This window comes from Oryx dammah, unplaced genomic scaffold, assembly GCF_014754425.2.
Source record: "Oryx dammah isolate SB20612 unplaced genomic scaffold, SCBI_Odam_1.1 HiC_scaffold_6, whole genome shotgun sequence".
Lineage (NCBI taxonomy): Eukaryota > Metazoa > Chordata > Mammalia > Artiodactyla > Bovidae > Oryx > Oryx dammah.
Window position 1 is genome coordinate 27,433,159 of NW_024070190.1, and position 15,094 is coordinate 27,448,252.

At 42.7% G+C, this 15,094-nt stretch overlaps 1 long non-coding RNA gene across 1 annotated transcript in view; it reads right to left on the bottom strand.

Annotated features, from left to right (window-relative positions):
* The window catches only part of LOC120865256, a 106,926-nt gene extending 92,132 nt beyond the window's left edge, over window positions 1-14,794 (bottom strand). The window contains exon 1 of the long non-coding RNA XR_005721345.1: window positions 14,700-14,794. This is a non-coding gene — a long non-coding RNA (uncharacterized LOC120865256). The remainder of the gene's footprint in view (window positions 1-14,699) is intronic.
* Between the last annotated feature and the right edge of the window lie 300 nt (window positions 14,795-15,094).

The following is a 15,094-nucleotide window of genomic DNA, read 5'->3' on the forward strand; positions in this document are numbered from 1 at the left end:
ATGGGTTATGGAATAGTAATGAGCATCTTACAGAGAATGAGCAAATGATGCTCAGCCACGTGGAAGAACTGCTAGGAGACAGGAGTGCCTGGACTTTGGATTCTGTAGCTTCCGTTACATCCTAGTCTGGACCCTCTCAACCAAGGATCATAACTCTAGACTAGGAGAAATCCAGTCCAGCATGGGCCATACCTCTTATTCCAGCTGTACTTCACACTCAAAGTAGAAATTAGCATGGCTTCCTTAGTCTCAAGAGGGACCAATATTTGGATTGATCTTGAGAGGGAATTCACTGGGGCCTGGGTGACACCAAGTCCCAAAAGGGGGCACTATGTCCTGGGCATGAGCTTTGAAATCCTGTCGTGGGTGGTCTGGACAGGAGTCCATCCAGCTTTCAAATCTGGATTTTTTTCTGTTCTGTTCTTTTTTTTTTTATGAGGTTTCAGTGCAACTAAATGAAACATTTACCTACAAAACAATCCTAATGCTGAAAAGCCTCTCAGGGAAGAGGCATGCAAAGGAAACATACAAAATAAATTAAGTACAAAGTAGATAAAGAAAATAATATGAGTTCTTCTTCATTATCTGGTTCATTACACTTTTTAGTGCTTATTAAAATCGTTGCTAAATGATTTAATTTTGTTTTGAAAAAAAGTGGATGAGAAGGGAATAAGAGATTAAGAAGATAAAGTGCTGAGGTTTCCATTTTGGAACTGGTTTCAGAATAAGGATACGATGAGGAAATTAATTTGTAAGCCTCTCTGGGGGAGCAGTCAACACCAGGCATCACAACACACACAATTTGCCTTAGTTTTTGCCTAATTGGTGTGGTCTTCTCTGGGGAGAGCTCAGCCTAAGCCAAGTAAGGGGATAAATCACCTTTAGTGTGGCCCTTCTGGGTCATGGATAATTTTTCTGACAGCCATGTCAGATCAGGATGCTAATGTATCAGCTGGCGCCACTGTATCCTAGCACAGAGAGGGTAATTTTCTTCCTTTTGGCACAAAGACACAAGAGCACACGTCCTGAGGTGGTTTAGTGAAAGTCCTCAATCCTGACTTACACACCCCAAGGTGGGTTAGTGGAAGTCCTCGGTTCTGACTTAGGCAAGAAGAGCTCTGAGAGAACCTAGGTTGTTCTAGGTCAGGACAGAGAGTAACCTTTGCTTCTAGAACCACTTTTCTGCTCCCTTCAAGAGGGCTTCTATCATGGACTTAGTATCTTCTAGTTCCAGACGTTTTGAGATGCCTGCTAGGTTTGTGATTCTGAAACGGTCCCAGGTTTTCATGACAAGTGACATCAAAACATGTCTTCACCAGGTGAAATATTTGGAGCTTGACCTATGCCTTCAGAACACCATACTTGAACCCACATGAGTACTACCAATGACGTTGAGTTTTGAGATAGAAAAGTATTTCAGGAAAGGGGAGATTTCGCATGCTCTTCAAAATGTAGCAGGTAGCCCTCAGAGTACCCATATAAGTATGCTAACTACAGTAGCCCTGGCTTGGCTGCAGATGCTAGAAGACTCAGGCTTGGTCTCTTGAAGACGTTCTCCAGATGTAGGTAGACTCCCTCAGGCCTCTAGTTCCAGTCCTGGAATAATCAAATGTTAATGTGCAATTCTAGGCAAGGACATAGACATGTCCTTGACCTCCAGGCCTCAACGTACTTTTCAATCTCAATTTCACTGGGACCGCCCTTTTGTCCTAAGTAACAATCATAGTAAATTGCTTGGCATTCCCTGAATGTACTTTCATTCTTCCAAGCTTCCACTGCCTGAGGCAGAGGGAATTTCTTCTCCCTCTGTGTGCGCTTATTTATCACAGCACCATCCCAAAGAGTGAGCCCCCTTATTCATGTAATATCCTTTCCTGAAGGCAGGGACCATAGTCTTATGTATTATTAAATGGATATAATAGCCATCAAGGGCTTGGAACATGGTGTGTGTGGGTGTGTGTGGTGGTGTGTGTGTGTGTGTGTGGGTGTGGGTGTGGGTGTGTGTGTGGGTGTGTTCAGTCACTCAGTCGTGTCTGACTCTTTTTGGCCCCGTGGACTGTAGCCTGCCAGGCCCCTCTCTCCATGGAATTTTCCAGGCAAGAACACTGGAGTGGGTTGCCTTTTCCTACTTCAAGGGATCGAACCCGAGTCTCTTGTGTCTCCTGCATTGGCAGATGGGTTCATTACCATTAGTGCATCTGGCATATGGTAGAAATGCTGAGTCAACTGATTATGACATGAGAAAATCTGACCTCAAAGGAAAGTAGAGGAGACAAAGAAAACCAATGGTCAAGGCAAAGGTGTCAAGCATCTTAGAAGGGGCACAGGCCTTAAGGTTGTGGCAATTTAGAGGAGAAAAGATCTGGGAAGAGCTATGTTACCCTGAGGGCCTCCCTTGGCTTCAAGCATGTACAATGCTGAGATGCGGTCACTTTAGGGGCATGGCGTGCATCAGAATGGTGCTACGCGCAGATTGGTGAGTCCTGCAGAAGGGCTGTAAATGAAGTCGTGGGGTATAAAGCATTTGATTTTTGAGTTCTGAAAGTTGACTTCTGCTTTCTTTCCCAGTCCTGCCTCTCCAACAATATTAGTGTCTCCTATAATATCAAGGTATTTCCCAGCTCAGTCCATGCCCAATAAGATCAATAGGAGCCCAGCCATGGGTCAAAGGGCCTCCCATCAGACAACCATGAGTGCTGAGACTGACTATGTCCCCTAACAGAGAAAAGAGTAGTCCCTTTGGTGACTCTGATGGTGGAGAGCACCTAGTCAGACTGGCTGAGGGCCTGGGAGGTCCTTGACAGTGGGAACCCAACATTATCCCTTGGAGAACATCCATCCCACATTCACTGATGGGCCATGTAAAGTACAGGGAATTTACCATGTCCTCTGCTAGAGATAAACTGTGCAACTACTCTCATCTTTTCTGTTGCCCAGAGACTTCCATCCACTGCTCAGTGGGAACAACATCATTAATCGGAGAGACGACAAGAGAGGGAGCTGGCACTGGTGATCGGCAGAGCTGAAGGAAGGGCTGGCCTGGGCAGGTGCCAGGGATGAGCCAAGCAGAATCTCTCCTTTATCCTGATGCTTCCCCTCCCAGGAGCCTTCGGTCTCCATTACTAAATCCTCTGCAAACTGCAATGAGGGCAAAAAACGAGGCTCTGCCTTTCATAATGGATTTGGACATAAATGAGGATTGTTCCTAGGTAACTCACCCTGCCCTACTTTCTCCCACCTGCTTTCTAACAAAGTCAAGCAGAGAGCAACCACAGTTGGGCTTTCAAAGCCTGAGATTTAAAACAGAAAAATCCTCCCTTCCGTGGTGCCTATACTTACAAATAGGTATTCTGTATTTATACAACATATTAAAACTCAAAACCTACATTAATGCAACATTAAAGTCAAGAAATGCAAAAGTGAAGGGTTTATGGCATTGTTAGCTTGCCCACATTGTGCATTCTGCATAATGAACCTTACCTTGAAATTCCAGCCATATACTATAAGACGGAGTTCACCCCACCAGGAAAACCTTAAACCTCTTGCATTTTGTGAATTTCATTACTCCAAATTGCAATATTAATAACCAAAATGTGAAGCCAAGAAAATGCTAATTTTCTGCTTTTCCTTTCCTTTTTTTCTTTCATCTGTTTTCCCCTCTAATTAAAAAAATGGGGATGGTAAGGAAATAAAAAGAAAGGGAGGGCAAAAAGACAGTGATAAGAGAACCTACAACACAAACTCACGATTTAATGGAAAGGGAAACTGAGGCCCAGAGGGTGAGGCCCACAGTTACCCAGTGTGGAGGGGACTTCACAGCACATTTCCCACTGAACACTCAGTGCTCTTCGGCCTCATTTCTCTGCTGATTCGCTGTTGAGGCCCCAAATCCAAATGGGGAAACAGATCCAAAAGCTAGTAAAGGAAAGGCCAAGGCAGATATGAGCAACTAGCACTACTTCTCTTTCATTTACACTATCTGGGTTATTATCACTTAGCATAATTCTGATGAGGGGTACATAAAGACTTCAAATTACTGGCATTCAGAGGAGACTCATGTTTCAGACAATAAAAGGAAAGCATTCTCTCTTTGATTATACAATTCCCAAGGAGAAGAACACACTTAACTCACAAAGTAGCCAGCATGGACAGAGCCCCAGGGCCACACATCATGCTCAGTAATATCCTTTTCAACCCGATGAGCTGGCGCCCTTGCAGGCATGGCTGCTCCCCATTTCTCATGGAGAAAAAAACATGGGGTCTGAGATGGAAAGTCTGTTGAAAGTCCAGGCTTTCTCTCTAGCAGCCTGTTGTCTGGGCAGGCTGGGGTCATAAGGCAAAGAGAAGGGGTCAGTGTGACCTCGAGACAGGCTTCTCAGTGAATCCAGGGTCAGGGCCCACAGGGTCAGCAGAAAATGATAAGGGGGGATTTTTATTCCAAGAAATTTGAACATAGACCATGCTTTTGTGTGTTTATTGGTCAGAACGCATGTGAAGGCAATGATAAATTGGCAAAAGTTGGCTCCACTGAAAGAGAAGAGCAAATGAAGCCCCAGGCAGAGGTCCCCTTGGTGCCAAGCATCAGCTTCTAGAACTTCCCCATCCAAATTAACTGAGGGTTTCCCTACAGGGAGAATGTTTCATGGAGCCTTTACCATTTCACATGTAAAGACCTAGGGGTCAGGTTAGGGTTTTGTCAAATTGTTTGGAATCACAGTGAATCATTCTGGGCTGGGAGGCTGGAGGCCCTTCTGCCTGGGACCTTCTTCTGCAAAGGTGGTTATGAGGAAGGGTGACAACTTGGGGACAACGGTTCAGCTTCTACTCCTGCCCATGGGGCAAGGAAAACCAATTGCTATAACTGAGATTCAGGGAGGGGAAGAGAGGAGTGTCACCAAGAGGGTTTTGCTCAGTTAGAGGGCTCCTTTATGAATGGCCGTGAAACCTAGTGGGTAGAGTGGAAATGGATTTAATGAGGCAGAAGATGGGGAAAAGAGGAAAGACCCAAGAGTGGCATATCAAAGTCAAGAACTGATATCCATCAAATAGAAGACGGGAGGAAAAGGGATTTTTTCTTAACCCATCAATCCTGCTCTGAGTAGCTTACCCGTCCTGGGTCAGTTTATTGAATCCAAAAGGTGCTTAGCCCAGCCACTAGCAGCCTGCTCTCTCTTCTCCCACCCCTCTCCTCCAGTCCCCGCTGCTCTCCTCCTAACAGATGGTAGCACACATGAGCATTTTGTCTTGCTTCTGATGCTAAGCATGATTTACAGGCTTGAGTTATTATTTATCATTATTCATTTTCTGTCAGCAGTGCATTGAAGGTTAATAGAAATGCCAGCATGCTCACTGATTTACTTAGTAAAATATTTGTTCCAAGGTTTAGGTCATATGATTGGTGTCTGAGTGAGTTTCAGGTTTATGCATTATGAAAAGCAAGATGACTTGACCTTCAGCCACCAACACTAGCACCATATATTACTTTAGTGAGTGACCTTCAGAGACCTGAGATGCAGTAGATGTATTCAACACATGTTAGCCTCCTCCATATTGCTGGCATTGTATACATACCAGCTGAGTTTATGCAATGTAAGCTGAGCCCCGGAGCTCATCTAATGAATGGGAGGCAGATGAGATGTAAACTCAGGCTAAACCAGATCCTCTTCTTAAGATAATAAACTGGCTTTGCAGCCCAGCTGCGCTGAGGCTGTGTGTACTCAGGGGGACTAATCATTTTACATTGCCTCCTGGGCTTCTTACAGCTTAGCAGAGAGAAGGAGGTGGACAAAAGGACAATTCTGTAGGAAATTGGTCTTGAATAAGCAATTAGTTAGGGCCCCAAGGAGACAGCGGGCTTGGAGAGACCTGCCATGCTGGTGCCATTGTGCTCTCACTGTAGAATGGAGGGGACAGAGGGGGCAGCAGCAAAGAAGGGCAGGGGCATGAGCATGGGTCTACGGACCTCAGGGCCAGGTTGGCAGAAGAGGTCTAAACAGCATTCCAGGGATACAGAAATAAAAACCATATCAAAAGCAAGCAGCGGATGATTATTTCTGAAGGGCCAGTTCTAATCATTACAGTAGAGGTCATGTGGTATTGTAGTGGGCTCAACATGTGGGCCCGGATTTAGGGTGTGTGACATTGACTTCCAGCTCCACTGGGGAAATTGGCTTCAGGTCTTTAAGCCTTAGCTTTCCTATTTTTAAATGAGGATAATAAGTATACTTTCCTCTTGATAGGGTCATGCCTAAGTCAGGTCTGCTATGCTCCCCATATATTTGTCATTATTGTAAATTCTGTGAGTAGGTGGTGAAGAGATGGCTGAGAACATCTGGCAGATCTTTATGCTTTAGAAAGAACTTGAAATGGAAGTTAAAAAGGAAAAAAGGAGTATGGAGGTTGGTAGAGAGAACAGGGTCCTAGAAGAACAGAAAGCCTGCTGGGTTCCAGAAACAGGTAGCAATCCTGATGCTAGAAATGAAAGTCAGAATGTTTAAGAGCTTAACTTGTTTTCTGTTTCCAAACTGGGTTTCCCTCCTAAAGTTCCAAGAAGCTATCCATGTCCCTTTATCAATAGTTTGCTAAATATTAACTTCCATATCCAAAGAAATTTCTTGAGGCCTTTAGAATGGCCTTGAACATGGTTATAAAATCCACTGATCAGCTGACACTTTCCAAGGAGTCTTCCCAATCGCTCCTCTACTCTGTCCTCTTCATCCCTTGTTCTTGACACTGTCCCCTGTCACTTGGACTCTCCACCTTACAGGTAACACATTCATCTAAGTTCATTCATCTGTATTTATGTGACTGGCCTACATCAACTCTTCATGCCAGAGGAAGGGGGCAGGCATTTTGTTCCTTAAAATACTGCCTTCAGGGTCTTCAGAGGTAGCTGGAATACCTTTGCACCCCATCCATTTCTCCTGAAAGTGGCTTGGACTCTCTTTCCTGCATGTTGTAATACAAAGCCAATAGCCCATATTGGATGGATCAGAGAAGATGGCTTAACATCCAATGGAAATCCCCTTTCAGAGAAAGCAAACATTGGAAATGAATGCAGAAATTCTCGCATCAGCCCAAAGGAAAAAGTGATACTGTATTTGGAATAAGAAAAAAAAAAAATGATCCTTCACTGGGAATACTGCAGTGAACTAGAGAGCCAATTCACAAATAATGGTAGACTGTCCATTGGTCATTCATCCATCCATGAATTCTAGATGTAATGTTTTCTGGGGTGGTGGGGATGAGCAGTTCCTAAACTCAAGGCATTCACTCAGTCTAGTAGCCAGACTTCTCAAGGTCAAGGCCATGATACCAGGACATACTGATCGTTAATAATGGAATTACAAAACCTAACCATTAGACAAGATCTAAGAGGCCAATGAGTTTGATCTTTTCCCTTTGCCAGTGACAATTTAGAAGCCCAGATTTGTCTACCTGTGATTGACCGTGGCAGAAACAGGCCTGGAACAGAGATCTCCTGGCTCCTAAGAGTACTCCTCACCTCTCTCCATATTTGCTTCTGTACCAAAAGTCCCTTCTCTAGAACCAGCCCTATCAAGAAGCTGATGATTGGGCTCCAGCTGCCCAGACTATAGGCCCACTATCAGGGAGCTACCTTTCTTTCCCTTGAACAAGGGTTAAAATGCCAAGGAAACCACAGTGTGTCAGAAATCTTGATGGCTAAATATTGCAATGTAATAACAAAGGCAACCTTTGGAGGAATAAAGAAACAAAGCAATTTAAATCTCATTTAAATAATTTTCTCTTCTTTCTCCTATAGTCACCCTTGACTGTTCAGTGAAGTCCATCTGAATTCTGAGGGCATGTTCATCCTCCCACAAATGGGGCTGAATGCTGGAAATGTCCTTTCATTTAATTTCCAGTACCAGCTAAATTATCTATTGCCACAATTTGTGATTGATTTAGTTTTTATTGCTCTTGGCTGCAACAATCTATAAGGACCCAGCTGATTTTCCCTTTTTGGGTTTCAGGCTTTCTTGCTGTCATTTTAATGACAGATATTAAACACAGGGAATTTGCATCTATATTTTCTCCAGTAGGTTGAGCTGTATTCTGTATTTGCATGTGAAATGATAACTTAGATTTGGTTCTTCCAAAATCTCCTGAATGATCCACGCTAACATGCCAGGAATCTGTGACATTTCTGAAGAATACATGTATCTTCAGACTAAGTTCATTCCCATATATATAGTAAATATCTAATAAATATTTAATGAATGAACTAATGAGTGACGACTTCATTAACCCTATGGCATGTGAATTTCTCCATGTCTGCCATTCATTCCCATTTCCAAATACTAACTGAACGTCTATTGTGTGCAAATAAGTTATGCTAGGTGTAATTCAAAGAAGTTTAGGATCTTACTTTCTATGAACTTGCAATTTATTGATAAAAACCAGACAACTACATAAAAATCAATATTATAAAATATGAAATGGTGACAAATGAGATGGCAAATTCCCTAAAGGTGTAAAGGATGAGATATTCCTATGAGTTGAACAAGGAAAGAGAAAAGAAGAAAGAAAGATAATGTAACTTAAATGGAAAATGGAACCATTTGATACTGTGTTAGGCCTTTTTCAGCTATAAGAGACAGAAATCCAGTTCAAGTCAATTTATAAGCTCACATGACTGGCTTTAGACACTTCTGGGTTAAGGGCTCTTATGTCATAAGAAGTCTAAAATGTTTGCTCCCTGCAAGACCAGAGGAGTAAACATTCTGTATTTCCCTGAATCTATGCTTCTTTTAATAGAGCTTCCAACTAAATGCATCTTCTTTACTCTTCAAACTTGGACACAGTTTGTTTTTTTTTTTTTTTCTGTGTAAGAAATACAAAATTTCTAAGTTTGGTTTTTAAGATATCTCTTAAGTCTTGAATATATGTGTTCAAATCAGGTTGAAATCCAAGAGCAACTGCACAGTCGGGTCAAATAAGAAGTGGCAGATAGACTGTTTGAAAGCCCGGAATTCAACTCTGCATTCTGTTTATTAATGATAGGCTCAAAAGAAGGCTGTCTCTGTTTATTACTGTGCCTACATTCTTCAGATGCATTACTCAATAATACCCAAGCTCCTGTTCTTGGGTGCTGCTCATGGTGATATTTTCATTGGTTAATCAACTCAAGTGTCACTCAAGGGTGTCCATTCAGAGAGGTGGTTCTATTGAAAGAGAAATAAATGTATTTATGATGGACTATTATAAGATTATTTATGGGTGGTGATGGTAAGAAGGGGTTAGTTATCTTAAAAAAATAAAAAGAACCCCACAGAAGTGAACCTTTGCCTAGTCAAGAAGCACAGAAAATTTATGTAGGTAGTAGTCATATTAAGTAATATTTATATTTAACATACTTATAAGTATTATATCTTAGGTGATACAAAAAGCTAACTTCTCAAAATGTTTTTGTTGATATTTTTCTTGTACAACGACCTGGATGATGACAACAAAGACATGTTTATCAAATAGATGACACATAGCTTTGTTGAAGGAATCTATATTTGAAGAGATATCTACAATGCCTTTTCTATTAGTCTTCAGAATTAGGAATATATATGACATACAATGTGGTTTTAAGTCAGCCACCAGCTGTTTAAGATTATGGAAAGCCTACCAGGTAGAAGCACTTGCATCATTTCTGATAAGAAAAGAGCTTGGTCATTTGAGAGAATGAAATCTAACCTGAAATTTCAGAGGTTGGGTTTTGTTTTTTCTCAGAAAACTTGGTTTTCCTCATTTTTAGAAAAGAAGCTCTCTGAGCATCTGAAATTTTAAAGGGCTCTAGTTAAAGCCATTCATTCATTCAACAAATATTTACTGAGTTCCATTCATTGAGTTCCATTCACTATTCCAAGAGGCAGAAATATACCAATAGACACAAATGGTAAAGTTTCCTATGCTTCTCAGTCTTACAATCAAGAGGAAAGAAGAACTGATAACTTTGGAACGTACCAAGAGGGACAAACTCTTATTAGCAGGAGAATTAAGAAGGGACAGACTTGGATGATGAGAAAAATGAGAGAATACTGGCTGAGGGTGGGGACAGAAGTAGGCTCTGAGTACTTTCTGAATCATACAGAAAATAAAACAAACAAAAGTTTACTGAATATCCAGTAAACAGGAGTTTAGGAAATGTCTAATACTCTACAGTATCTTTGACCCTGGGCTAGAAAGATTTCCACCCACTTCTATGCTTCTTTGGGAACATCACAGCCAGCATCTCCACTAAACCTGTTTCCAATCCACAGAGTGATATTGGCAATAGCAGGGTTGAGAGGTCATCTGTCCCCCTGGAAGTGCCTTGGGAGGAAGAAGAGTGCAACACAGAATTCAGATGTCTCAAGTGAATCCAAAATTCAGTGTGAGGACCTAAGGACGGCCCTCCAGTTCAAACAATAAGGAAGCCAGTAATCCCAGATTACTGTGTGCCTGGTGCTTTGCACGCGTTTTACAGTGATTTCAAAAGGGACTTTCAAGTCAGAAAATGAGTTGGGATTTTAGCTACGATCATTTTTATCTGTGACTTGTGTAAGAGTGTAAATCATAGTATCTTCTACTAGTATTATTATCACTGCTACTGCTACTGCTGCTAAGTTGCTTCAGTCATGTCCGACTATGTGCGACCCCATAGATGGCAGCCCACCAGGCTCTGCCGTCCCTGGGATTCTCCAAGCAAGAACACTGGAGTGGGTTACCATTTCCTTCTCCTTATTATCACTAAGACTTTACAAATATTAATTTTCTACTACTTTCATGATTAGCTTGTTGGATGTTATGTAACCCACCCTAAAACATTATGAAGCAGGTATTACTCTACCCATTATACCAAGAAGAGAAAACAAGAAAGAAATGAAAAGGAAAGAAATAGCAAGACTAAGAACTATTGGCTAATTTGTCCAACAATGTTGAACAAGAAAGCATCAGGTTTATTATTTAAACTCAAGTTTGTTTGATTCAAAAACCTATGTGCTTGTCCAATAACCCACAATACCTACAAGGTAGATAAGAATTCAGCTTCTTTAAGGCCAAGGACCCACTCCAGTACTCTTGCCTGGAAAATCCCACGAATGGAGGAGCTTGGTGGGCTGCAGTCCATCGGGTTGCTAAGAGTCGGACACGACTGAGTGACTTCACTCTCACTTTTCACTTTCATGCACTGGAGAAGCAAATGGCAACCCACTCCAGTATTCTTGCCTGGAGAATCCCAGGGATGGGGGAGCCTGATGGGCTGCCGTCTCTGGGGTCGCACAGAGTCGGACACGACTGAAGCGACTTGGCAGCAGCAGCAGCAGCAGCAGCAAGGCCAAGGAAAAAAGGGGAAGAAGAAGGGACGCCCAAGATACCAAACAGCAGAAAAAACTCTCAGTAAGGCAAGGAAGACCACAGGGAACACAGCTTTGGGACCATATTAGACAGAATCCAGAGAGACCACCCTAGTGCTGAAAGCTACTCATAGGTCATACTCTCTCGTTGGCTTAACCACAAATCTTGCCTTGACCTTCCCTGTGCAAGCAAACTCTTGCTTGGTACAGATGGGTGCTGAACCGTCTGCTCAGTTCCTGTGGAGATGCTTATTTTCAGTGGGACCAAACTGTCCAAGAGAGCTACCATTTAAAATATGTGATCCTTTCACAAGTGACTTTCACAAGTCACTAAAAGATTCTAGAAATTCTGATTTTTATGTTTCCAAAACACTCTTAAGGCCTAACTTTTATATTTAAAAAATAGCTGAAATAAATTTACTGGGCTTATTTTTAATTTGGAAAATACAGCTAATCGAGCAGGACCCATCTCCAGTTCAACTTGCTAGCATCTGTTGCTGCTGATCTCCCAGGAGGGTTGCATCGCTGCCTGCATCAGGAGAAGGAACACGCAGTCAGACATCCTGAAGAGGCAAGGGCCATATAGAGAAAGCTCCTCAGGGTACCATGAATAATAACAACAAGAAATGACTTCATATTTATGTACATTTGATACCAGATCCTCACAAACTCCTTGTGAGATGGGCCAGGTGTCTGACAGATGAGAAGGGGAATATGCAAAGGATTTAGTATCTAGTAGGCAGGTGTTTCACTTGGGATGGCTCATTTATTCTGCCCACAACACTGGTGAGTGGAGGCAAGCTATTTTCTCCTATTGATAAGTTAGGAAATTCAAGTTCAGCGGGTTGAAGTAATTTGTCCAGAGTGATACAGTTAGCACACAGTCGCCTAAATCAAGGCTTCCAGGTCTTTCCACAGATCCACAATGCCTTTCCCTCCAGATCACATGCCTCCAAGACCTCATTCCCAACAACCTACTTCAGGAGATACAGGTCCTGAGCCTTCACCAGAGAAAAGGCCAACATTCTGATATACCATGAAGGCCTCCATGGCCAGGAGTATGTTTTAAAATAGAGACCATGTTGAGAAGTTCTCATCCAAAAAGCTGGAGTCTGGTTTCAGCCTGAAGAAAGGCCTCCCCTACATCTGTAGGGTCAGCGAGGGAGCGGATGTGACTCACACCACTTCATCACCAGCCAAACATTTCTCCCGTTCTTGCATCCAGAGAGTATCTAAGGCTCTTCACTTAACCACTGTCGTCTCTCCCAAGCATAGGACACATGACTCGATTGAGCCTTCTTTCTGCTTGGGAAAATCAAGCTCAAACACAGTTCCCTACTTTGGGCAAATGAACTTCTGCAACCATAAATCATTTCATCAAATTCTTCCTATCATTTTACTAAACTCAGTGTGCACAATGCTGTCAATATATGGCTATATGTTTTTATCCTTACAACAGCCCAATGGGCTAGATAGTTCTATTTTGTTATTTTATAAAAGGGAAAACTGCAGATTGGAGTCAGCCAGGGTCCTTTAATAGGAAAGTGGCCAGGCTGGGATTCAAACACGGGTGCTGGCTCTACAGCATCACACTAACAGAAGACTGGTACCCTTCAGAGGTGGAAGCAGGCTGGTGACCCCTCCTGTGGTTTCAGCTGGACCCAAGGGAGCACTGAATTTGGGGAGGGTGGCATTTCTTCTGTTTCTCCTTGGGATGGAGAGTGAAGAGCATCCCTACAGCTTGAGCCCATGGAGAGGTGGTTTGGTTTTACAGGACTATTGTTGGAAGTCTCCTACCTTCCTCCTGCCTGTCACTTGCCAAAGAGCCAGGAAATATACCTGTCATTGCCATGGAACCACTCAGGTGAAGGGGAAAGTCTACCAATATCCCAACTGAAGTGGAAGACAAGAGGTGCTCTCTGGATGGTAGCACTTATGACATATACCTCTTCCTCCATCATCCAAACCTAGGATATGGCATTGTGTATCCAGGGGCAAGGATTATGAGGGTAGGATATGAGTCACATAACCTCAGCCAGACCCTCTCCCAAGAGGTCAGCAGAATCCCTTCCATACCAACTGCTGAACACCAGGTGTCCCAACTCCCCCAAATGCAAAGACCCTTTGTTCTCTTGAAAATGTGTCTTTGTTGGTGAGGTTGCTATTGTTGTGGTCTTAGGAGGGAGGAAAATGCCAACATCACCAGTTTTTAATATGGTAAATGTCAGTGTTTATGCCTGCGCGGGCTGGCCTAATTATCCTGTGTCCTCTAAAATCTTGCGCTGTAATTACCACTCACCGCAGTGACACCTCCTGCTAAAGGGAGAGCCGTCAGCTGCAGGAGCTCAAAGCCAGAGCACACTCAGCAAACTGCCAGCGACACCAGCAGCTGTTTCTGGTTTCGAAGCTGTGGGAGCTTCATAAGCCATTTTCTCTGGTCCCTCAGGAGCGAATGCCACCATGGTTGAAAAGTTGGAAATGTTTGTCAGGCCAGGAACAAAGCTGTGAATGAATACTACAGTAATTTGCTTTCCCACAATCCCCTCCTTCCTTTCTCTAAACCAGCCAGAGAAGCAACTGATGGGGCTAGAGCAAAAAAAAAAAAAAAAAAAAAGACTATTAGCACCAGTGGTATCTGGTATGTCGTTGCGATTATGGCTATAATAGCCTTGTGTTATCTACATATGTGCTGTAACGCACAGAGAACGAGACGAAGAGTTAAGACAGCTCAAGAGAATAGCTTTTAAGCAAAATGCTATGCTAAAGAGACTGATCGTCCATCTTAAAAAAAAAAAAATGCCCATTAGCACACATGGGCGGTATTGAATTGTGCTTGCAGTGTAGAGGGAATAGTTTGGCCTGGTTTCTACGCTTGCAACTACACAGAAGGAGGAGGGGAAGAAGAAGAAGAAGAAGAGAAGGGGAAAAGAAATCAATAAATTCAGTGTAAGCAAAGTCACAGCAACCTTTAAAATAATAAGACAAATCCATTTATTTCACAAATGTCTTCATTTCCAAATGCCATTGTTTGGGGCACTCGGCTGTCATTGTCCATGACATTTTCGAAAACTTGGCTCTTAATCATTTAGGTGTAGCTGGAGTTCTCCAGCAACAGCCAAGTTAAAAGATTATACATTCACCCCACTGCTCTGGCAGGGAAGATCGACTTTAACAGCCTTGTCCTGTGGGGTGAAGGAGGGAGGCTGGCGGTGGGGGAAGAGGCTGGGAGAAAGACAAGGCTTAAATATGGACAGAAAAAGCTCAGCTGTATTGCTATATACAATGAAAAGTAATTACAGAGAAAAATGAAAGCTGTTTCTTGCTGTTAGCAGGAAGAATAAGAGAATTCTGTACCTTTTTAAAGCTCCGAGTCCATTTTGATGTAATTGGTTCTGGAATTATTTATGACATTAATTGCTGCGCTATCGACTGCCTGTCAGTGGCTCTGGCAGTTAGTCCATCTTTTTTAGCAGAGACAGCCTGCTCAGCCCAAACTAGACTGACAAGCTAATTATACCCATCTTCCCCTTCAATGACAAATGCTGCTCATCGGAAACCTTTCTAGAAATAAGCTCTCATTCTTTCCCCTTTTTCCTGAGCCAGACATAACGGATATCTCAAGGTGCAGATCGCAGCTAAAACTCAGCTCACAGGGCTATTAGCTCTGAACATCTCACTTGAGCCAAAAAACCTAAGCATCTTATGTTATCAAACTGTATGTCATTCCCCGATGCTAGTTTTCAGGGATG